Raw genomic sequence first — 22,086 nt, 5'->3', positions numbered from 1 at the left:
TCAGTGTCTTTCCATGTTGGACAACATGTTTACTCAAGGGTTTCTTCCAAAAAAAAAATGCCAAGGACAGCCTGTTGGGACCAGAATAAATTCAAGAGGATATACTGTCCTGTTTTATTTTTTACCCATCAATAGCTATTGTGCTGTTTAAAGAACTCAGAAGAGTTTTGTTACTGGAAAGCTTTCCAAAACTTTGATTTCTAATTTTGTTTATCCTTCTTTATCTGCAAAATGCTACTTGCAATTCACCCACACCCCCCACCCTTTTTTTTTTTTTTTTTTTCTGGGTGATTATGCTAAAACTTCTGCACAAAGGCTTTTGGCCAAACTTTGCCCTCAGATATGCACATTCAACTGCCAGTGACATTAGTGGCTTGTTTGCATGCAAGTTGGAGGAAGGAATTTGGGTCCATCGGCAACATTTTCTGAGTGGTCACAGAGCACATGCACACCAGTGTTTTGGACCCCTGCTTCAGACACCACGTCCAAGAGGCAGCTAAATTCCCAGACCACCTCAAGTAGCATACCAGAATCTCCACACTGGTGAGTGGTGCAGGAAACACACTCAGGCCTTGGCACTGGAGGGGCTGTGACATATTCTCATGGAATGCCAGCATGGGAGCCAGATGCTGGTTTTACTCTCCAGGACCTCGCTGCCTTTCTGGTCACAACCCAGTTCACCTGCAGGTAGGGTCAGCATGGAGGGAAGTTGGTGTTACACATTAAATGCTGAGGATCTCCGAGGTTCTTGGTGAGCTTGTGAGCGATTCACCTCATGCAGGAGCAGCTCCTTTGCTCTCCCACTGGTTACAGTTCTCCCAGGGAGATGAGTGTCTCCATGCACTGCCTGGAGTTACTTCACCAGACATCCACAGGCTCAGATGTCACAGCCCATCCAATACCCCCCACAAAGGCAGAGTGGAAGGAGGTTTGCTTTCATCTTTCCTGGCATCTGGAAATGTAACAGCTGCTCTTCGATCATCCGCTCCCATTCAGGCTCATACCTTCCTCTGTGTAGAGGCAGAAAAAAGGACCTCAAGGGTGGCTCTTCCAGTTGACCCCGGCAGGAAGAACAGGTCACAGAAAGGCTGTTTTGAGGACTGTGGCAGACTCAGGTAACAACTCCAGTGACATTTTGCCCAAAAGTCAGATGAGACCAAGCTTAGACCTTTCCCACAGACACATGCGATTTAAATGTGAGCACATGCACACATTTAAATACATACAGGCAAACATAAAATTAACATCCCTCAGCCCTTATTGATTCTAGTGGAAAGGAATTAGCGTGCAAGCTAGCCTTGTGTTGGGATTGTGGCGTGACCAAGCCGTTTTGGGGAAGTTTAGCTCCTTTCCTATGGCTATGCCTGCTTGGTGGTCTTCATGGACAAATCTGCCGCTACACAGAAATTGGGACAGAGGAAGCAGCACGGTGCATGGCTGGTCCCCTTGTTATTTTGGTTAGTGGCAATGAATGGTAATGAATTCCAAGATGGGTGGAGGGTGGAAAAATGAACCAGCCAAGTCTTAATCCCTTTTGTTTGTTCAGCTAACAGCATAATCTCCAAATGTCCACAGACAGTTCTTCAGAAAAAGGAGGATAAAGAGCAAAGGATGTAACATGCACAACACATTTCCAGTCCAAAGGCCTTCCCTGCACTTCTGTCTGTCTGTGTTCCAAACCACTCCATGCTGAGATGGTCTTTTTTCACCCCATGTATCTCTGACCCAAGGCCTAGCCAACATACTTCTCAAACTTGATTTTTCCCTGTCTTGGGTTTTAGGAACCACCCTAAAACATGCCCTGAAATGGGCTGTTTGTAGAGATCTCCCAGGTTAGCTGTTGAACAGAAGGCAAATAAGGCATTTTCAGTCTACAGAATGGAATCTTGATTTTTGTCAACAGGATTTCTTAACACCTCTGGACCAGCACCTTCTTCCAGAAATACGCAGACAATTCGGTCATTGAAGCCGCTAAATCTTTCAGTCATTCAGTTGACTTTCTCAGCCCCTATCCTGCAGTTCATGTTCTGCAACACTCTTGCTGACCTCCATGAAGCTGATCATTGAACAAACACCCCTTGCCATCAACAAGAGCATCAGAAGGTGACTTTGTAGGAACACACAGGACTTACAGACCTATTGGGATAGTGCAAGACTTTCAGACCTTCTGCCAAGACAGTGCTCGCAAATAGACTGCAACAGCTTCACTTTGATTTTTGACCTGGAAATATTCCTCCTCCTCAGGACTCTCTCTACCTCAGTAAATGTGAGGGGGTTTTTTTTGGACTGGACTTGTCCTCTGGCATCCAAGTAGTCCCAGTGGATCTGAATCAAAAGAAACTTCAATAAACTGCTCAGCTAACAGAACAAAAATAATTGTCCCCAAAGGAAGAACCTCTCCAGTGTCATGGCTACACAACACAGTGATAAAACTGAGTAAAACTGGTCTCAGTCCCTGTTGACTCCTGAGACCCGGATGGATTTTGTTGCCATCACTTTGAGCTGAAGGACACAAAAGACCTCATATAGTCTTACTTCTTCGTTCCCTGCCATAAAAACCAGGAAATGCAGTAATATGGCATTTCCAGTGCCATTTCATTCACTTTGTGCCTGAATTATTTTTATTTCCCAAGGCAAATGGAGAAGCGTGAGACAAGCGTCCGTCCTTAATTCCAAATTTCCTGCCATTGCCCAATTTAAACCATAGATTTAACATTGTTAGGACAACATTTTCTTCTATATGTGTCTTACTATTGATGTTAACCACTTACTGTTTATTTCCTACAGCAGCTGGGAACATGGAAACGTACTGAAAGGACTGAGTCACCTCCCTGTTGTCTCATGTCAGCCTTGCACGGCTCAGTAAGAACGTTTTTGACTCCAAATTCGGGACCCCGTCATTGTGGCTGGACACAGACCTTAAAAGAGAAGAAACAAGTAGCAAGGAGCCCTGCCAAAACATGGAAGGACAAACAAACAGCGAGCAGGGCCAGGCAGTGGACCTTAAATCCCACTAAATGCAAAGCAAATAGCACTGAAGGAAAGGGATCTCCTGCTACTCTGTCTGGTTGTCAGAACAGCCAGGATTCCAGCTCTTTGTGAAGAACAAGAGCTGGCAAGGATGGAGGAGAGCCTTTATTTCCTCCTCAGTTTACACCACCGGCTGGAGGCGAGCCCCCAGCAGCAGCCCCTGGCACCAGCCTGAGGACCCCTCCATGGATTCAGCTTGGGTTAATGACATCCATCTTCCCTGGGAGCTAGGGATTTGTTGTGGAAACCCTGCCAAAAGAGCCTAACTTTGGCTTCTTGTCCCAAACATTTGTGGAAAGGCTGCAAAGCATCTGCTAGGGCCCGAAGCTGAAGATGAGCCAAAGGCGAGCAGGGATAGAGATCCCTTTAGGATTATAATTCCTGCCAGAGATGTGGTGCAGCATCAGACCCTGGAGTTTCCTGGGTAGGGATGGGTAGAGGGTCCTCTTCTTCCTTTCCTCCTGTTTTTCCAAAATCCTCCCCCAGGGGAAAAAAAAAAAAAAAAAAAAAAAAAAAAAAAAAAAAAAAAAAAGGGAAAGCCTAAATCTAGGGGGCTCATAGACACCAAGAGCAAGAGCTCAAGGGTTCCTTGCTGCCCACACCACTTTTGCATGTCTCCCTTGGTAAGGAGAAGTAAACAAAGGTGCAAGGAAAACATAATTACCTTCCTATTTTTTTAGGGAAATAAAGGAAAACGAAGATGGAGGATATAGGATATGAGACTGCCAGCAGGAAACCAGGTCTTGGCAAAGTGAGGTGTAATGAACAGAAAACACCAGTCCGTAGGGCTCTCCACAGGGGATGGTCACAACTGTAATGGAGCCATCAAAAAATTATTGTTTTCCTTACAGTAACACCTCAAGCTCAATTTACAACAAAGAAGAGAGAGCTGTAAAAGAGTTGGAAGTCTCTTCATCCACTGCTGCTTCCCAGGGACCGCATGAGGCCAGTTCAATTTGCACCTTTTATTACCCCCGCCTGTGTTTCACTTGTTTGCAGGAACCCTCACCTCTAGGCAATAAAACCAAAATTACTGCAGAAAGCAGAATGTAGAAACTGCTTGCTTGGAATCTAAAGGGGTTTTACTGAGGCAAGAGCTGCCAAAAAAGCACTGTTGGACCCCTCTGCCCCAAACACCCAGCAGCCCTGATCCCACTAGCACCCTTCACACAACACTGGAGCAGTATGAGATCAGCTCTCCCATTTCCTCAAGTGCCTTCCCATCCACGCATTTCCTTCTACCTCCACTCGCAAGCCCCAACCCAATAGGAACCTGGAGGCTGAACTCTAACCCTAAAAGTAAAAATTTTTCCACATCTTGGGGAGCTGCGGCTGCTCAGTGCCCAGTAGCACCGTGCCCGCTTTGGGTTCAGCCCAAAACAAAAGAAGCTTACCAGCTCTACTTGGTTTTTCAGCTTGCAAGTTTTCCCCCAGCTTGGCTGCTTGCTCCTGTCATGAAAGTATAGACCAGCTCTCCAAATTACAGCCTGTTTGAGGGCTCAACTGCAAACCACGAGAGCAGCAAGCCCCTCTCAAAACTTTTTCCATCATTTGTCCTCTCTGTTTCTGGAGATTAGGGTCCACACAGCTCCCTGCCTCTCTCCCAGCGCAGCACTGCCGAGGATGTGAATTGCCTCCAGGAGCTGGTGCAGTCATCAGCCAGGACACATAGCACCTGCATGGAAAGGCAGCAACAGGGGAAATAAAGCTTTTTGCCAGGGGGTTGATCAGGGTGGATTTTCAGGGACCTAACCGTGTTAATGATCCACAAGCAGCCAGAAGTAATCCCCAGCTTGCTCCAGGATGCCAGAGGCATTTTTGCCCATCATCTGCATGGTTCTGTATAGGCAAGAAATTAGAAATACAGGCAGCCGTGCTTCTGTGGGCTGATAATTGCTGTGAGCTGATAAACTGCAGCTCGTCGAGCTGCTGTGACCTGCCAAGCACCCCTTTCCCTGACCCAGAACTTCTCTCCCACTCAGCTTTGCTTTCAGGAAAAATTAGGCTGAGTTTCAAGCAAACCTGGGCTGAGCTTCAAGTGAGCCTGAGCCAGCTCCTAATTTATGCAGCCAGCATATTGTTTGGGGTCAAAACCATAAGACACATGGAGGTTTTGCCTCATTTCTGCTCCAACCTGCAAGCACATCTGAGACATCCCGGCTGCAATTCTCGGCCAGCAGTGCTCTGCATCACAGCATGGTGAAGGACTTAGCTGGGAGAAAAAGACAGCAGGTCCCAGAGGCCAGGCTGGAGCAAAGGGTTAATGCACGCAGGGCCAAGTCCAGCCCAGGCAGTTCTTTCAGCATCGTGCTCCAGAGTGATGAATTCTCCAAAAAATCCCAAACCTCACTGCAGGGAAAGATGCTGTTACTCTTAATTAGGCAGAGCTGCACCTTAACAAGTAACCCTTTGCCTGCAAGGGTGCTGCACAAAAGATGAAGTCAGGAGCAGGCTTCTGAAAGCCTGGGCTAGACATCACCCCCAGTTAGCAGGGTGCAGGGCCAGGGCATGGAAGGTAAAGATCAACCAGGAAAGTGCTTTTTTATTCAAGGATACTCCAGAGACAAGTTGCATTTTACAGACACTGGGGTATCACAGGGGTTATCATGCATGTCTGTTACACTGCAGGCATAAGGCACTAATGATACTTAGCTTTGCCCCTTTTTCTCTCTTCCCAGTCCCTTTTGAAACGTGAAAACTGACTCTTCTCCTGGTCTCTTCTTGCAGGGCAGGACAGAGGAGACTTGCACTGGGAACACTGGGCCAGAAAAGCCACTGACTCATTTCCACAGCAAGGGGAGGGCTGCACATCCAGAGCCTCTCTGCTCCCCACACGGCAACTGAGACTACTTGCACTACATCACTGCTGCCAGGAAGACAGTTCCAAGTGCAGGAAAAGGTCTCTCACCTCATAGCAGATCTGCCAGGTGAACTGAAGAGCAAAAAGTCAGACTTTCTCCTTTTGAAACCTCTATTCCACTCCTATAAAATCCACAGAAAAAGATTTGGCACCATAAAACCCCAAACCACCCTAAGTTAGCAAAAAGGAATGGTAAATTAAACCAGTATTGGGGCACTAAGGTACGACACCCCCATTCTCATAAATTTTAGCAACGACACAGCTGGAAAAATTGGTCAAGCTTCACCAAGAACATCAGTTCCATGCAAACATTCCTATAGATGTGTGGCATATTGGTGTGACATACAAAGTACATTCAAGCCCCCTCTTCGCAGCGTGAGCACAAGAGGCAAACCACTGTCTGCAGTGGCAAACAAGGGGTGTGTAACTGCTTCCACAGCGAACACTGGCTGGAAAGTGGCTACCGAGAAGGTGTCACGGAGGTTGCCATCTCTTTGGAGGAGGACAAAGGAGAGCAGCTCTTCTCTGAGAATTTTGCTCATTTCTATGAGAAAGTTTAGTCTTGCTGGGAGGTTGCATTTATATTGTGGCTGAAGGACTGCTCCGAACTGGAGACCAGTAAGCTAAACAATCTCCCCAGCTTGTCTATGCAAATATGTTCCACAGTGCTTCAACAGTTTGGGCAACACTGGGGCTGTGTGTCATGTATTATTTCTGTCCATCTGGAAGAAGCATTAACCACAAATAAGCAAATTTGCTTGTTCTTTACTGCAAAGAAGGAGGAGCCTTGCCAGAGCAATGCTCATTTCCACCGATGACAGATGTTTTGGGCATGCTGGGGTACCAACGGCTGCATGTAAACCAAGAGTCACCCTCCTCCACCCTGAAGGACTGCCAAGTTCTATGGGCTGAAATTCTGAAAAACTAGAAAGAGAGGGAAGGGAAAGGAAAATATATTTTTTAAAACTGACCTTTTAATATGACTGAAGTTTACTTTTTCCGTGGGTTTCTGACCTGGTGTCGCTGTGGAGAGAAGCTTACCCAGTGGGTCTCCTCTCCTCCTCGCCCTGCCAGTTTTTGCAACCTTGGGCAGCTTGCAGGCGAGGTAGAACGAGCTGGCCAGGATGGCTGCCTAGTTGAGGATGAGGGCACAGGCACAAAAGCAGGGCCCCCTGTGGACCATCTGAACCGGTGCTTGAGAAAAAAAAAAAATCCCTACATCGGGGGATGGCAAACTTCAGGTGCCAGCCCCACATTCCCTGTATCCATACACGCTTTCTCCCCCACCTTCTCATACACATACAGCCCACTGCTCTCTCTCTCTTCCAACCTCCCACATGAGCCAAGGAGACAAAATGAAATCAATAAATAACCACAGTTAGCTCCTGCATTTTCAAAGTGGTGCTCAGGGATTCGAGTACATGCAACTTTCATTAACCTCATTTAGAGTCAAAACCGTAACACCTTGGCCACTGCTCTGCAAACACTGAGACTTTGCTGCAAGCGACTGGTGCTGGCAAGCCCTCACTGTTTCTTTGCCCAGACCAAGGCTGAGGTTTGGGTTTGTTTGGTTCTTGGTTTTGGTTGGCTTTTTTTTTTTTTTCCTATTGCTTTCCTTGAGTTGTTTGAGTTTTTTCAAAGAGGAACAGTTGGTGACCTGAATTTCTCATTCCCCCATTATTGTTTTTGATTGCTGACATTATTCAGAGGTGATCTAAGATCCAAGACCATCACATCCCCATATGTCAAGATTTCAGCAGCAGGCTGACAAAGTGCTCTGTGCTTTACTGCTGTCTTACATCTGCTTGGAAGGGACACCCAGACCGTCTTGTTTCTTGTAGAAGGTGCCCCAAAATTGTGTGAGCCAGGAGCTCCTGGCTCAGTGCGGGAGAGGGTTTAGGTACAGACTCTGCCTCCCCTTCCAAGGCTTGTACATGTGCAGATGTTTATTCCAGGATGGGGGCAGAAATCAGCAAGAAAGTAAAACTGACAGGAGGTTGAGGCTTCAGAGCCTCTGAGACACTGCATGGTCACCACTGCTCTCCCAGAAGCTGGGAACAGGGACACCTACAGACACATTAGCCTCACAGAGCAGCTTTTGGAGAGCACACCCCCTCTCCCCTTCCACAAACGCAGAGGATTTCCACAAAGAGCCATAACACGACAGAGCGCTGACAGCAAGCGCTGCCACCCGGAGTGGGAGGGCAGGGAGCTGCATCCCACCCAGCTCTGGCAGTCAGGAAAACACTGCTGCATCCCAGCAGTACAGGCATTTGTCATTCCTTTTATAAACAACCCTTTCTTTACACCAGGTAAAAACCAAGGGCACCCTTGCTTCAGGCATTACTGCAGCCTGAGAGCAGAGGATTTCTGATTTATTTTTCCAGCCTTGATAGGCAAGGTATGCAATTAGCAAATTAAAGCAATCACAGTGTTCCTTGTCTTTACTCAGAGTGGCACTGAGCAGCTCTCCAAACCACACCTCAGTAGCATGTTGCTGTACATTTACACCCTGATCAGCCTAGACCTTTGTGGGTTTTTAGAGAAGCTTTAGAAAATAGGGCAAACTGTCTTCCTTTTGGGAAAGTCCTTTCCAAGAGTACTAATTTCTAATCACGTCTGAGTGCAGAAGGCAGGATCCTTCCACAGGGAAAGAGCCGTCAGAAAGGCTTCCAAAATGTTCAGCAGCAAGTTTGGGAGGCAGGTGAATTGTTCATAGAATCCTGGAATGGTTTGGGTTGGAAGGTACCTTAATCATTGTGTTCCAAACCCCTGCCACAGGCAGAGACACCTTCTGCTAGACCACATTGCTTCACCTGGCCTTGAGCTCTTCCAGGATTGTGGTGTCCACAGCTTTTCTCAGCAACTTGCAGAAGTGCCTCACAGTAAAGAATCTATTTCTAATATCTAACCTAAGTCTACTTTCCTTCGGCTTAAGCCATTCCCCCTTGTCCAGAATATTGCTACAAGGTTTTCATTTGTACTCATTTTCTCTTCTTATCTACTAGAAGGCAGACAAGAAAAATAGAGAAAATATTAATTTCTCTGAAATGACAAAACAAAACCAAACATTTTTGTAAGAAAAATGGCAAAGAAAGAAACATATACATGTAAATTTCACGTAACTGAAAACCCTACTTCAGGTAAATATATTTCCATAAATTCATTCCCATGGAAAAAACCCCCAAACATAAAACATTTGTAACACTTTTGTCAGAATGTTTTTAAACAAATGCCTTTTGTTTAAAGAAATTCAGCTGCATCTCGAGCAGTTTAGCACATGTAAAGAAAGTGTGCAGGCTGTTGGCAAAGTTCTTTCTCTGTCAGAGCAGTTGCAAGGATTTCTTATTAAAGAGAGCAGCTCTGGGCTCTTTTCCTCTCCCTCAGCAACACCATTGTGGATGATGAATCCATGAGCTGGGTCAGTGGAAAAAACTTCATTATTCCATACATTAGCTAAAGAAAAAAATAAATCCAAACCTATGCAAAAACTGGTTTTGCCCAATGAATGACTTGCCCTCGGCTACACTTAAGCAAAGCTTTCAGGTCGTGTCTGGAGATGAGTGAACAAACCCCCAAAATCTGTATTTGTACACATGGATGTACTTGCAAACACCTGGTCATAAAAGAACGAGGCCATCTACGCAGAACAGAGCCACCGGCACAGGAAGATACACGCTGTTGTACACAGCTGTGCAGCAGTGGAGTTTATGATACGTCCTCAGACATCTGGCTTAGCCCCTCTGGTGTCTGATACAAGTTGTACTCACACAGCGTTCCCCTCAAGCGCATGGAAAGATTGTGCTTTTTTTTAACCTTTTTACAAGGTCACCCATTTTATTCAGATCCCGAGAGAAGTGCAAAGCCTTGGGGTTTCCTCCCTCCCTGCCCTTGGCTCAGGCTGAAGCCAGCCAGCGGGGAAGCCACGTCAGACACCTGTGCACAGAAGTGCTGCCATCGTAGCTCACTTCACTTCTGCAATAAGCGGCCCAAACCCATCACCAGCCAGAACTGGGTGTAAATACTGAGTCTCTGCTCAGTTCTGCACCTACATCCAGATGCAGGGGGGTGTGAGCTACAGTAGAAAACGCTACCTGGAGTGCAGGAGCACACACCTCTCTCACCATCAGCCTTCTCCTCGCATAGCATGGGATCTGCCACCCTAAAAATAGGCAGCCATTCGACAGCTGATCCCCGCACAAAGGGCCCTCCGTATCCCAGGAATTCGGCATGGCTGAGAGACAGGGGAGCAGCCCTGCTTTGTGCCCCGAATACCACTGTCAGCCCGTCCGTCCCTGCCCAGCACCGCAGCATCCCCACAGCTGAGCTCGCTGCAAGCCCCAGCAGCCCCACACGCCCCCGCAGATGCCTCTCCCCATACCCCGCTGCCGAGAAAGCCAGCATGGATTTACACCAGCACATAAAAAACTTGGGCTTTTCTTATTCTCACAGGCCGGGCTGATTTTCCACTCCTTTTCCTTTTTCAGCCTAAATCTGTTCTTTTCACCAAGTCGTTGTAGTCTTTATGGGGGTGCTTTACAGCATCCGTGCAAACTACTCAGGGCAGGACATGCTCATCATAGGAGCCAAAGCCTGCCAAGTCCGACAGCAAAGCCGGGAGCCAGACACAGACCCCTAACAGCACAAAGCTGCCTGAAAGGCATCAAAGTGGTGCCACGGGCAACATTATGAAAAGCTATGGTAGTTTTGAGAATAGCCAGCAAGCTTGGCAAGGGCTTGCTGCCTGCTGGTACACCACCCTTAGTATTTTAAGTACCCTTGGACTGCCAGCGCTGCTATGGCAAAACATTGCAACATCTCATCAAAGCATCTTTAGGTCGGTGGGGTTTTCCCTACCCTGAGAGCAGGTAGGAAATGGAACATCTGGGGACAGCAGCACCTGAGGGGAAGCACGGCCAAGCCAGAGAGGGAAACAGGAGATGAAAAACCTAGGTGAGGCTGCCCAGGATAACCAGTGGGCAGGAGGACAAGCCAGGACCCCACAAAGAGCCCAGGCACTCTGCAAGAGCAGTGGGTGAGGCTGGATGAGCCTCGACCTGGGCAGCACCTGGCAGGTATCACCATAAATTACAAGGGATAGAGCTGAGACAAGGAGGGCACCTTCTTAGGACAGCGACATCCTTGTGCAGGAGCTGTCTGGGCAGTCAAGGCAGGAGCCAGCAGCTCTGGGCTCCGCTGGGGGGTCTGTCCAGGCACCTGCCATGGCCAGTCAGCACCGCAGAGTGAGCCCGCTGCAGATGGACAGGGCTCCAGAACAGGCTGATAAATGCCTTGTCTTGTCATGACGTTATCCACGTGCACTTCGGCCCCGGAGCAGATTTCACTGGCTCCCCAGCTGCATTTCCCCACTCGCGCCTGCCAGGCTGGGCAGCAGAAAGGTGCGAGAGCCGCTCTGACACCAAATCTCTTTGTTGTCTATTTATACCCTGCCCTCTGGAAACAGCTCACTAGCGGCTGTCACTGGATGTCTTATCTCCCCTCGCTTTGCAAACTGTCTCCTGGCAGCCCGCAGCACCCCTGCCACAGCCTGGGGGGCTGCTCCCTTCCCACTCACTGGTTTTTGTTAAAAGAAAAAAAGAAGAGATCATCACAAGGCGCTGTTTGGTTAAAAGGCAAAAAGGCAGGGCTTTACTCTTCTTTGTCAAAGGCATAAGAATTTGCCAGTGATCCCAAAATCCAAGCCCTTGCCTTCATCTCATTCTTGGTATGCAAAAGTCGATGCCTCCTGCTGTAAAAGTGTGTACCTAAGGCAGGGCACTAAATAAAATTCATCACTACGAACTCCAGCCATCCCTGCTTGCAAAGCCTTAGACCTCAAAGTCCTTTTAAAAGAATTTCTGTACCGTTATTCTCATTTTATAAAAGGCAAAGCAGGGGCACGACGGAATCAAATGACTGCACATATACACTCAAAAGCCGTGATCCCAAAGCCTTTGAGCTTGTAAGGCATCAAGAGCACCAGGTGAGCAGTGACTGTCCCACAGATCCACATAGCACCCACCTCCCTTCATGTCCCTCACTGTCAGCGTTTGAGGCCTGTTCTGCTCACACCTGCAGGGGCTTCCAAAAAAGCCAGACCACGTTCACTGACTGTGACACAGTATTTGACTCAGCACGGAGAAATTTCCCATTAAGCCCTCTCTCCAGCAGTGGCTCATGGCACAGTCTCCATCATAGAGGAGGCCTTCAGGGGCATCAGAGCCCAGCACCCCACGGGGATGTGTCCCAGGGAAAGACCGTGGTGCACCCTGCAGGGAACCAGCCCCCCCCGCGCTCTGTTAATCCCCATTTTTCCCCAGGTCAGGCAGCAGACAGGCAGCCAGGCACCAGGACTGACAGACAGGGAGTTTTATGAGCAGCCCATGTCTCTGCACCCCAGGGAGCCTCCAGCTGTCTCTGGAGCTGCTTGCAAAGCCACAAGGCCAGAAAGTGTCAGCTGGGGCTGGGGGAGCCCTCCCTCCTCGGGTCTCATTGCACAGTCAGCTGGTGGGGACAGAGGAGGATGAGGAGGGCAGCCATGGGGAGCAACAGGCCTGCTGGTACCTGCTTGTCACAGAAGAGCAAAATAGCCAAAACAGGGAGCGAGCAGGAGTGAAGCTAAACTGGGGGCTGTGGCCCAAGTGAAAGGAAGGCAATAGGGTGCCAGAGATGAATGATCCCACCGCAGCAGCAGGGACACGCACAGGAAGAGTGACCATGCCCAGGAACAGAGCGTCGTCACTGAAAGGTCTGGGTTGGCAGGGACACTGAGTATCATCCAGTTGCACTCCCCAGCCATGGGCAGGGACACCTTCCACTAGATCAGCTCCCAGTCCCTTGAATCCAGCCTGACCTTGAACACTTTCCAGGATGGGGCACTCTCAGTTTGTCTTGGCAACTCGGGCCAGTGCCTCACCACTCTCACAGGGAAGAATTTCTTTCTAACATCTTATCGAAATCTCTTCTTTCTTGGTTTAAAAATGTTCCTCCTTGTTCTATCACTATTTTCCTATGTAAAAAGTCGCCCTCTCTCTTTTTATAAGCCCCCTTTAAGTACTGACAGGCAGCACTGAGCATCAACCCAGGAGCCCCCGATGTCACGAGAGTCACTGCTGCAGCTTCCTGAGCACCCCTTTCCTCTCACCCGCCTATTCATTCACCCTGCCTCCCAGCTGCCTGTCCTCAGAAACAGGCTGGAAATGCGGCCCCAGCTCCGAAAAGCTGCTGCCATCTCCTGGAAAGAGGCTCCTTCCCTGGAGAGTGGCGAGAGCGCTCTGGCACCGCCGGGACACAAGCCAGAGAGGACCCGCGGCCACCGGCACCTGCTGCTCCAGGGATGGCCGGATCCCCCCGCACCGTGTCACACCTCAGCCCCGTGACCCAGCGAGATGTCAGAGAACAGGATTCCAGGCTTGTACCGCCGAGAGAACAGGTGAGGACCGTGGGGACAAGGGCTGGGGCCACCCTTGATGTCAGCATAGCCTTCAGGAACACGCTCCTTCCCAGGAGAATTTTTAACCAGCACAAACAGGACTCAAGGCACAACATAACACACAAGGGCTTCCTTCTCTCCTCCTCCTGAGAGAAAAATCGGAGCTTTGGAGGAAAGGAAACAGCACAAGAAGATTCCCCCACTCCAGGCACCAGGACCCCATCACCTCCAGAAGGCTGAGGGGGAAATCATTGTGCTCCCTGGGTCTCCTTCCCCCTGCAGCACCCCATGGGCTATGCATAGCTGCCCAGAATATACCCTGCCACTTCCACAGCTCCACACAGAGATAACCGGCAGTCCCAGAAGCCTTTCTTTGCTACTGATATGCATTTTCATAAGCACATCTGGCAAACAGTGCTGGGATGGCCTTTTGTTTTTTCCCCTAAAAAGAGAAAAATCTAAGCCATCTCTTCCTGGGGCTGCTGAGACCGAGGAGTTCCAATTGCCTTCCCCGCAGAGCAACGCCCGCCAAGGCACGGCTGATGGCCCGAGTAAACACCGGGCTGCTTATGCCCAGGAGCTCTGAGCCGGCCCCAGTAAACGTCACTGTGGTATTTATATCCTTTTATTATGCTTTCAGCCATTGGGGAGAAACAGGTGCAGAGCTGTCTGTGAAAGAGTGGCCAGCAAGCACCCCCCCGAAGCCCTGAGCTGTTACATACAGCAGCACAGACACACGCATGAGGGAGGACAGAGCTGGACCCTTTAAATCCCTGCTGCGTGCCAAAGTCGTGGATGAAATCAGTCCAGGAGGGGGACACACACCAACCCATATCAAAGATCTGATGGGTAGATTAAACACAATTAATGTGACAAGGACACCCTGCCTCAGATCATGCAGCAGTTCAGAGGGGTCACAGTCAGCTGCAGATACCCCCAAGTGCCTACAGGGATCTTTTCTGGCTTCTTCAGCAAATAAATCACTGCTGCCCTTCCACTGCCACCCCAGGAGTGCAGTCTTAGGGGGATGTGCTCTCTCAGAGATGCTCAGAGCAGGGTGGAAAGGCCATTAGTGGTGTACCTAGGGCTTGGCCTGTACCTCTTACTGTGTTTCTCAGCTGGCAGTCCCTGGCAAGCTGCTGGGGTGAATCAGTCATTCCTGTGCAGAGAGGCAGAGTTGTCTCCTTCAGAATAAAACAACTCTTCTGGAGACAGACCAGGCTCTGCCCATTTGAGATCATCTGAAAGCTACCCTTCTTCTCCCTTAGAAGGAAGATGGTTGGCACATTTCCTTGAGGAATTTCCAGGGAAATACCTTTTCACAAGCCAGAGTCAAGCCACAGCATCCTCCCGGGAACTGGAATTGAAGCATGGCCCAGGATGGGTAGGTTATTGCCCTCCCCCCAGTCAGGTTGTCCCTGTCTAACCTGAAATAAACCTGACCCAGACCTTCCCAAGGCAAAATTGAGGGACAACTGGAAGACACCAGTAGTTTTTTAGCCTGAAGCCAGCTGAAACAAGGGTCAAGCGCCCTCACTGAGCAGATCAGCGGTGCCACAATTTGGGTTGTGTTTGGGAACAGCTCCCAGATCTGTGCAGCCAAAAACACATCAAGGGAGAGCACCAGGTGATACCTGCAGGTTCACAGCTGACTGGCCAACACTCGCTTTTCTTAGCACAGATGAAGGGTGGTACCAGGATTAACAGTGCAATAGCCCGGTGCCTCGAGCCTGCCTGGCCTGGGAATCACAATTCAGTGGCAGCACCTGGTTTTCAACTTGCCTGGTTTTCATGGGAAGGACACAGGAAGCCTTGGACTAATCCATCCAGCATTAATACTTCACTACCAGAAATCAAAGCTGAGTTTAGCTTTGAAGCCCAGCTTTTACGGGAAGAGACATTGCCCAGTGCTGCCCCATACCGTATTACTCCGGAGCAGGATAAATCCAGGTGCCGCCGTGACAACGACTCTACTGAAAACGAGCTCTTTTCCTTCCCGAGCAGGGGGGGAGCAGGGGAGATCAGTGTCAGAGTCCCCTGCAGCCGGGCACCTCATAAATCTCCCCTCTGGAAAGCAGGGCAGCCCCAGTCCGCTCCCAGGGAAGAAAGCGGGTATTGTTCAGCCCGGGCCCAGGTACGCCACGGGAGCGTCTGCGCCGAAGCCCCAAGGCGCGTGCTGTGGGCCGGGCTGCTGCCACAGCCGGCGCTGACAGAGAGCTGCAGGTTTCCTCCCCGCCAGGCTCCAGAGAATTGCGCTTCCGAGCCTCGCATCGCTTCGGAACAGCGATGCGCTTCGGAACGCATGAAATGGAAATAGCGAGATGGAGTTCGCCTCCTCCGCTCCCCTCCTGCACGTGTGCTGGGGGCACTGCTGCTGGACAAAGCTGGGCGGTTTCATCTCCCCCAGCGCCAGCCCCAGCAGGACAGAGCAAAGCTTTCGTAGCCCACCTACCAGCGTCATTCTCCTAGACTTCAAGGCAAAGCTCAGGGCACCTTTCCACCCCAACGGCCTGGGTCTGCAGATCTATAAAACATCTGGCTCAGCAAGGGGAGAGCCCGGTCCTCTGTGTCACTGCCATGGGGAAAACGCTTCCTCTCCTTCCACGCACCTCCCCTGGGAAACCAAAGGTCAGGGGAGCCAGAGGGAAATTTATGGGCTTCCCCTCCTAAAAGACTTCTCCAGATGGGTCTCCAATGGTGGATTTTTTTTCCAGGTGAAGGGAGAGAGGAGGAGGGAAGGAGAGGTGGGGAGATTGGTAAGGGCAGGACCACAGGTCACGCTTTTCTTCTCACAGCATGCCCATTGGGCAGAAGGACCAGCTAGCGGCCAGGCCGCTATTCCCTCTCAAGCCGTGATGGCAGCCAGGCTCAACAGCGCTCACAAAGCCGGCCCAGGCTCTGCGCTCCCAGCCCGTACCAGACCAGCAGCAGAAATCCCCATCGCAGCAGGCAGCAGCTGGAGCTGCCCCCCGGAGAAGCTCCTTGTGCCAGTGTTTTGGTGGTTTGAAGCAATAGCCCAGGCTGGGACTCAGCAGCGTTTCAGTTGCACAGGGGCACTGCACTGTGCAACACCCTGCCTCTATTTCAGCCAGACCTGGGAGCACCAGCCCGGCCAAACCCCTTGGGCAGCAGCGGGGCCAGGGGTGACATTATTTCAGTGCCCCTGCTCTTGGTAGCCGTCACCTGCGGGCAGCGGGCGCAGCAGGACTGCGAGCATCGTCCAGCCTCCCCGGATTGCCTGTCAGGAAGAGGAAATGCCGCGCATTTTCCAGCTGCTTGTACGTGTGCCAAGTCTAAGTGCCACTCCTAAAAATACCCACGGGAAGGAGAGATGTCACCGGCCGCTCACCCACTGCAGCCACAGGGTTATTTTCAAATGAGGCAGCAACGTGAAGCAGCTGAGCGAGACCTAGCCTGGGCTTTTGCTCCTCCCCACACGGGTCGGGCGGTGACAGGCCAGCATCACCCACCACAAGGCAGCAGCAGAGCCACGGTAACACACTCAGACTGGCAGGAGTCAACATCCCAGAAGCTGCTCTCGGCATCCACGGGGCACGCCAGGGACTCTGACCTGTGCTTCTAATGAAATTAAGCTCCTGCAATGCTCCTGGCTGACCAGCGGTCAGCCCTGCATTGCTTCAGCCCAAAAAAATTTTGATCCCTCTGGCAAAAGATACCAGGCACCTCCCTGGCTTCCACAAAAACCACAGCCTCCACTCCCCAGTAGAGATGGGGCAGTGGCACCCACACAGAGCCAAGCTGCCCTGTTTGCATCAACAGAGCCACAAAAAGCATTCCTCAGCCCCAGACATGCACCCAGTAGACCACAGGAGCAGCTCTCCAGCTCTCCTGATTTTTTGTGTCGTTTTTTTTTTTTTTTTTTTTTTACTGAACTTCAGTACTGAACTGTAGTCTGAACTACAGCTCTGACTTATTCTGGATAAATCGGGATGAAACCATGCAAGTCACTAAGAATTACCTTCTCATTTTCAGCTGCTTTCATGCCCCTAACAGGAAGAGAAGGTTGGGACAATCCGAGGAGACATTAGACACCTGGGCTGAGCAGGGTGTCATCTCCCTGTCGTTCCCCTGGGAGATTTGCACCTCTCAAAAACTGGCACAACCCAGGGCTATCGCATTGCCAGCACTGAGCAGGCAGAGCCCAGCAGCGACTCTACCTCCCCTTCAAAACAGATCCCTGCTGCTGGTGGTACCCAAATAATTCTCCCGACACCGCTGAAACGAGGGGGAGCTTTGCCATTTGCAGTTGAAGCAGTGCCACCCTCTCAGCCCGGCTCCTCACAGATCAAGGTGCAATGCTTCAAGAGCACCCACACACAGCAAGATGGACAAAACACCTTGGGAGCATTCCCAGGGCCAAGAAAGGCAACAGCTGCAGCTCAGCAGCCTCTTTGAGAGGCTCATCTGCAAAGGCAGCAGAGCCCGCCTCTGTCTGCACCCAGGATATAGCACAGGGAAAACTTTGCTGCCTACTTAATACAGAGAATTTGAGTTTAAACTTAGAGAGAGCTTAAAAGTCCAGCTGGCTAAGCAGGACTCCACAGTGCTTATGGAGAGCAAAATAACGTCCCTTTTTCTGTGCAATGCATTCCTGTCACCTCTTTGAAGCCACCTCAAGCCACGTTTGAATGTTTGGATGCTTCAGGCCCACCTGATGCCTGTGAGCATGCCAGGACAAAAGGCTTCTGTGAGGACGAAGCGGGTGTCCAGGGGTGGGAGTGCAGAGGCCACCAGGGGCAGATGTGCAGCTGCCCCAGATCCAAAGGGATGCACCAGCACGATGGGGAAAATTGATGATGATGAGGGAAGTCCATCAGGCTGCGTGCTGGCCCCGCAGATTGATGGCCTCTGCAACGAGCCACACATAATGGCCAAGTTCAGGCTGCAGTGGCCGGGAGCTGAAAGGCGACAGCCATAAATAAGCCAGGAGAAAGAGGGAAGACAGAAAGCTGGCAGGGATAAATAAATACCCATGCTGCAGCAGGGCTGGGGGTAGGCACAGGAGGAAGGGGTGGAGATGGTGGCACAGAAGGGGCTGTTTTGGAGTGAGTTCCCCCCGCCATTTGATAACACTGAGTTGTTTCCTCCCCAGACCATCGTCTCACTCAAAACCACAGCCAGCTGCCAAGTGAGGGGGGTGTGTCACATGTCCTCCCCCCAAAATGCAGTGCAGGGGGACAAAAGTAACCAAAAGAGCTTAGGACAAGAGATTTTCGGGTTATAATCCCACCATTACCAAAGCTCCTACTCACTCTGAGGCTTCCAAGGCCTCGGCATCTCAGTAAGTTTCTCCCTGACTGACCTGGCCAGCTGAGCTTTCCTCGTCCCCTTCCTCAGCCGCCAGTATCAGCCTCAGACTGTTTCCCCTCTCAGTTCTTGCCCAACAATGAACAGGGGAGATGGGGGGAGCGGAGGGGATCGAGATGGAGTTTTCCCTCATTGTGCCCCATCTGCCTCATTCAGGACAGTTACTCTTCTCCGGTGTAAATAAAGCCTTTGCATTTTTGTGCCTTCTTTTCTCTTTTGCTCGTCTCCGCCGTTTTGTCAGGAAAAAGCTTGCCCAAAGAGCCGCTGTGATTTACTGCTGCGTTAACAAATGTCAGAGCTCGGGAGCCTTGTAGGAACCGCTCGCTGGCAGCCTGCCTGGACAAACATACTAAAAGTCAACCCTGGCGTGGATACTTGAGGAATTAGTGTCCATACAAAGATGCATTAAATACAGGGAGAAAGATGGGGGATTTTTACAACGGAGGCTTGAAAGCTCCCTCCAGGCCGTTTAACATATGGTGCTTCTTCCCTGCACCTGCCCCTCGCTAGAGCAGCTCCTGGGTTCCCGTCCTTGTCACTGGTCCCAAATGCCACTGCAGTCACTGTCCCCGGTGGGTGCTGCCAGTGTGGCAGGGGCTGAGCCGCCTGCAAGGTGGGAGCGTGCACATCCCTGTGTTAACAGGTAATTTTGCCCCAACCCTCTTCACCGGGTGGGCTTTGCTGGCCGTGGACATATCATAGAGCAGCGCCTGCTCAGCCAGGCAAGGTCCCTCGCTCGCTACCAAAAATATGTACTTTCTAATGCAACACGTAGTGAGAAAGCTTTTTCAAAACTGGTAAATCAAACATTCTGCTCGTGAAGTCCTTACATTCCTCTCAGCCATAAGGGAGCACAGTCCCAGAGTACCCAGGCAGGGAGAACCATCAGGAAAACAGAGACACGGTAGCAAAAATAACGGTTTAAAAACTCTCAACATTTCCTCAGTGGCTGCCAGGAGCTCCTCAGTGCTGCCTGTGTTTGGCTGGACCCTTGTTGCCTTCAGCCCAGGCCAGCCACGCATCCCACACAGCCCCACCACTCTGTTATTGCCATTTGCTCAAATCCCAGGTGCTGCATTAGAGAGGAACATTTTGCATATGCACTGTCTGTATGTTTTAGAAGTTAATTCCTCCTTTACCACCTTCTGCTCAACAGATTTGTCTAGCATCACAGTAGAAAGCAGCCCCGTGCCAGGAGAGAGACACTCAGCCTTGCAAAGCATGGCCAGGCAATGTTCCCTGGCCGATGCCAAATTTCAAAAAAACCAAAAAGAGAATATAGAAAAAAATATCATGACCTTAAATTAAAAAATGAAGTAAAATAAATACCCCATGGGGCTCTCAACTGCACAGAACATTTTTCCCAAGCAAATCCTTTCCCATATATGCTCTTTCTGGGGTGTGGCTGTGCATATATGGGAATGGATTTGTTTGAGAAGAAGAGGTGGATGGGGTAGGCTCTGGAAAGGCAGTTTAAGAACCAATGTGCTGTAAATCTCCTGCATTAAGTGGGATATCATAGCCCATGGTAATTTAGCGTCTTAAGAACCATCATGTTGACCCAGCTGACGCAATGTTACCTTAGTTTACCTCTACACTCTGCCTCCAAAGCAGAACTCCTCATCCATCGGGCGAGACCCACAGGAGCAGACTGGAAATGGAAGGAGAAGTTAGAAATGTCTGCTGGGTGTTTGTGCAGATGGCAGGGGTTGGATAAAAGAACCACTTCCCCTCCACCTGCACTGCATCCTCCCTGAGCCAGGCCAGCAGAGACGAAGCCATTCTGCAAGCCTGGACCTCGTGTCCTCTCCACAAAGGTTTGCCTTCGCAGTCACAGCCAGGAGTGGGAAGGGGAGCATCCCGCCAAACAGTCCCACCTGCTCACACAGGGCACAGCTCACCTGTCCCAAGAACACATTGGCTGGGTGAAACCCTCTCCTTCCTCACTCCGTGATGACATTTCCCCACCCAGCCTCTTCCTAACAAAAAGCTGTTCCTCCATCAGATGTGTTCCAACAATCCAGGAATTAGGGGTGCTAATCCCCAGAACAGCCAGGGCACAGGGACCCGTGAAATAGACTTTCAGTACAGCAGCTGACCCACCTGCACGGAGCAGAGCTCATCTCTCTCCCCAGATTTGCACCCTTCGACACCACCTGGAGGAACAGAAAGAGCAATCCCCCTAGGCCGGGCTTAAATAGAGCCAGACCATGGGTGTGGGGAGAGTCCAGGTGAGGCTGCTCAGGGTCATTAATGCAAATTAATGCCCTCGAGACTTGACACAACTAATAACTATCCCAGGGGCCCTGTCCCTGTTGGGGCTCGTCCCTGGGGGCCTCGCAGACCTGTGTGTCCCTAAGCCGTGCATACCCCTTGCACTGTTTCCCTGTGCCCTGCTTAATCCTACACGCAGCGCCCTCGGACAGCTGGATCCCGTGCGGGATCCGTGCTCACGGACTTTCTTTGCCCGTGCCCAAAGCGTAGTCTAAAGTCACCCTCGCTCTGCAGAGCCCTCACCGGCTGAGCCTGCTGCGGTCTGTAGGGCAGGGCCTCGGGGCAAAAAGCCTCTTTCTTTACCCTGCCAGGCCTCTGAAACTCAGCTCGGGCACGACCCTAGTCCTGGAGCGCAGGGAAAAGCTCTGGCTGCCCTTCCTGCCGCGGGAATCCCCGGCACCGGCCCGGCGATGCCAGCCAGGCCCGGACCGTGCCAGCATCAGCAAAGCCACCTCTGCAGCCAGCCCGGGCTGCGGCACGCCTGCCAAAGCCCAGCCTGTTCCTCGCCTTTCCGCCGTGTATCGGCAGGCTGCCCCCGGGCTGTCCCACGGGCACGGACACGCGATGAATGGCTCCCTGTTCCCGGAGCTTTCAGCCCCCAGGCACTCCGTAACTCGGGGTTTTATTAGCCCCCAGCCTCCCGGATTCCGAGAAGCTCTAAAAAGAGACTTTGATTTCCGTGGTCTGTTTTTTCTTCGGGAGTTAAAATACCTTTCATCATCACGCACAGCAGAGCAGAGTTACAGAAAGTGGGAGGGCGGGGAAATTAAAGTAATTGGGGGGAATTACTGGAATGCACAAGGCCTCTCTAGAAGCATCCCTGCCACGGGAAAGGAGCTCCAATCCCATCTCACTGTGACAGGAAAAGCTCTGGCTGGACAATAAACATTTCCCAGCCTTTGGGGGACACGGAGAAGCCTCTCTGCACAGACCCGAGGCAGAGGTGAGCTGGGGAGCTCTTAGCAGAGGCTTGGGACCGCCTGCCATGGGCTGCTTCCTCCCCAGACCCAGCTCTCCAGCTTGTCAGAGCCTCTAGAAGCGTCCAGACTCACACAGGGCAGGAACACGGCCATTTAGTCCAGGTGAAAAAAGTTTTTCAGCTGAAAAGTAAGAAAAAATATACTTAGGAATGCCGACTGGAGTTAATAAAGTCATGAAAGCC

The 22,086-nt window shown here is 50.8% G+C and overlaps 2 long non-coding RNA genes across 3 annotated transcripts; both read right to left on the bottom strand.

The window, feature by feature from the left end:
• Positions 1-283: 283 nt before the first annotated feature.
• On the bottom strand, positions 284-4,707 carry LOC131378592 (uncharacterized). Of its 2 annotated transcripts, none has more exons than XR_009208070.1 (4): positions 4,425-4,707; positions 3,695-3,841; positions 2,772-2,918; positions 284-2,325 (listed from the first exon to the last, which is right to left on the bottom strand). It is a non-coding gene; the product is annotated as an uncharacterized LOC131378592 (long non-coding RNA). The 2 variants fall into 2 exon arrangements; XR_009208071.1 differs by having other exon boundaries at positions 284-2,136.
• Positions 4,708-16,571: 11,864 nt separating this feature from the next.
• LOC131378590 (uncharacterized) lies at positions 16,572-20,807 on the bottom strand. The gene is made up of 3 exons (XR_009208067.1): positions 20,754-20,807; positions 20,231-20,301; positions 16,572-18,986 (listed from the first exon to the last, which is right to left on the bottom strand). It is a non-coding gene; the product is annotated as an uncharacterized LOC131378590 (long non-coding RNA).
• Between the last annotated feature and the right edge of the window lie 1,279 nt (positions 20,808-22,086).

The sequence above is a fragment of the Hirundo rustica genome, chromosome 8, assembly GCF_015227805.2.
Source record: "Hirundo rustica isolate bHirRus1 chromosome 8, bHirRus1.pri.v3, whole genome shotgun sequence".
NCBI classification, from domain to species: Eukaryota; Metazoa; Chordata; class Aves; order Passeriformes; family Hirundinidae; genus Hirundo; species Hirundo rustica.
Note: the sequence above shows the minus strand (reverse complement) of the source record. Positions and strands in the feature narration are given on the sequence as shown.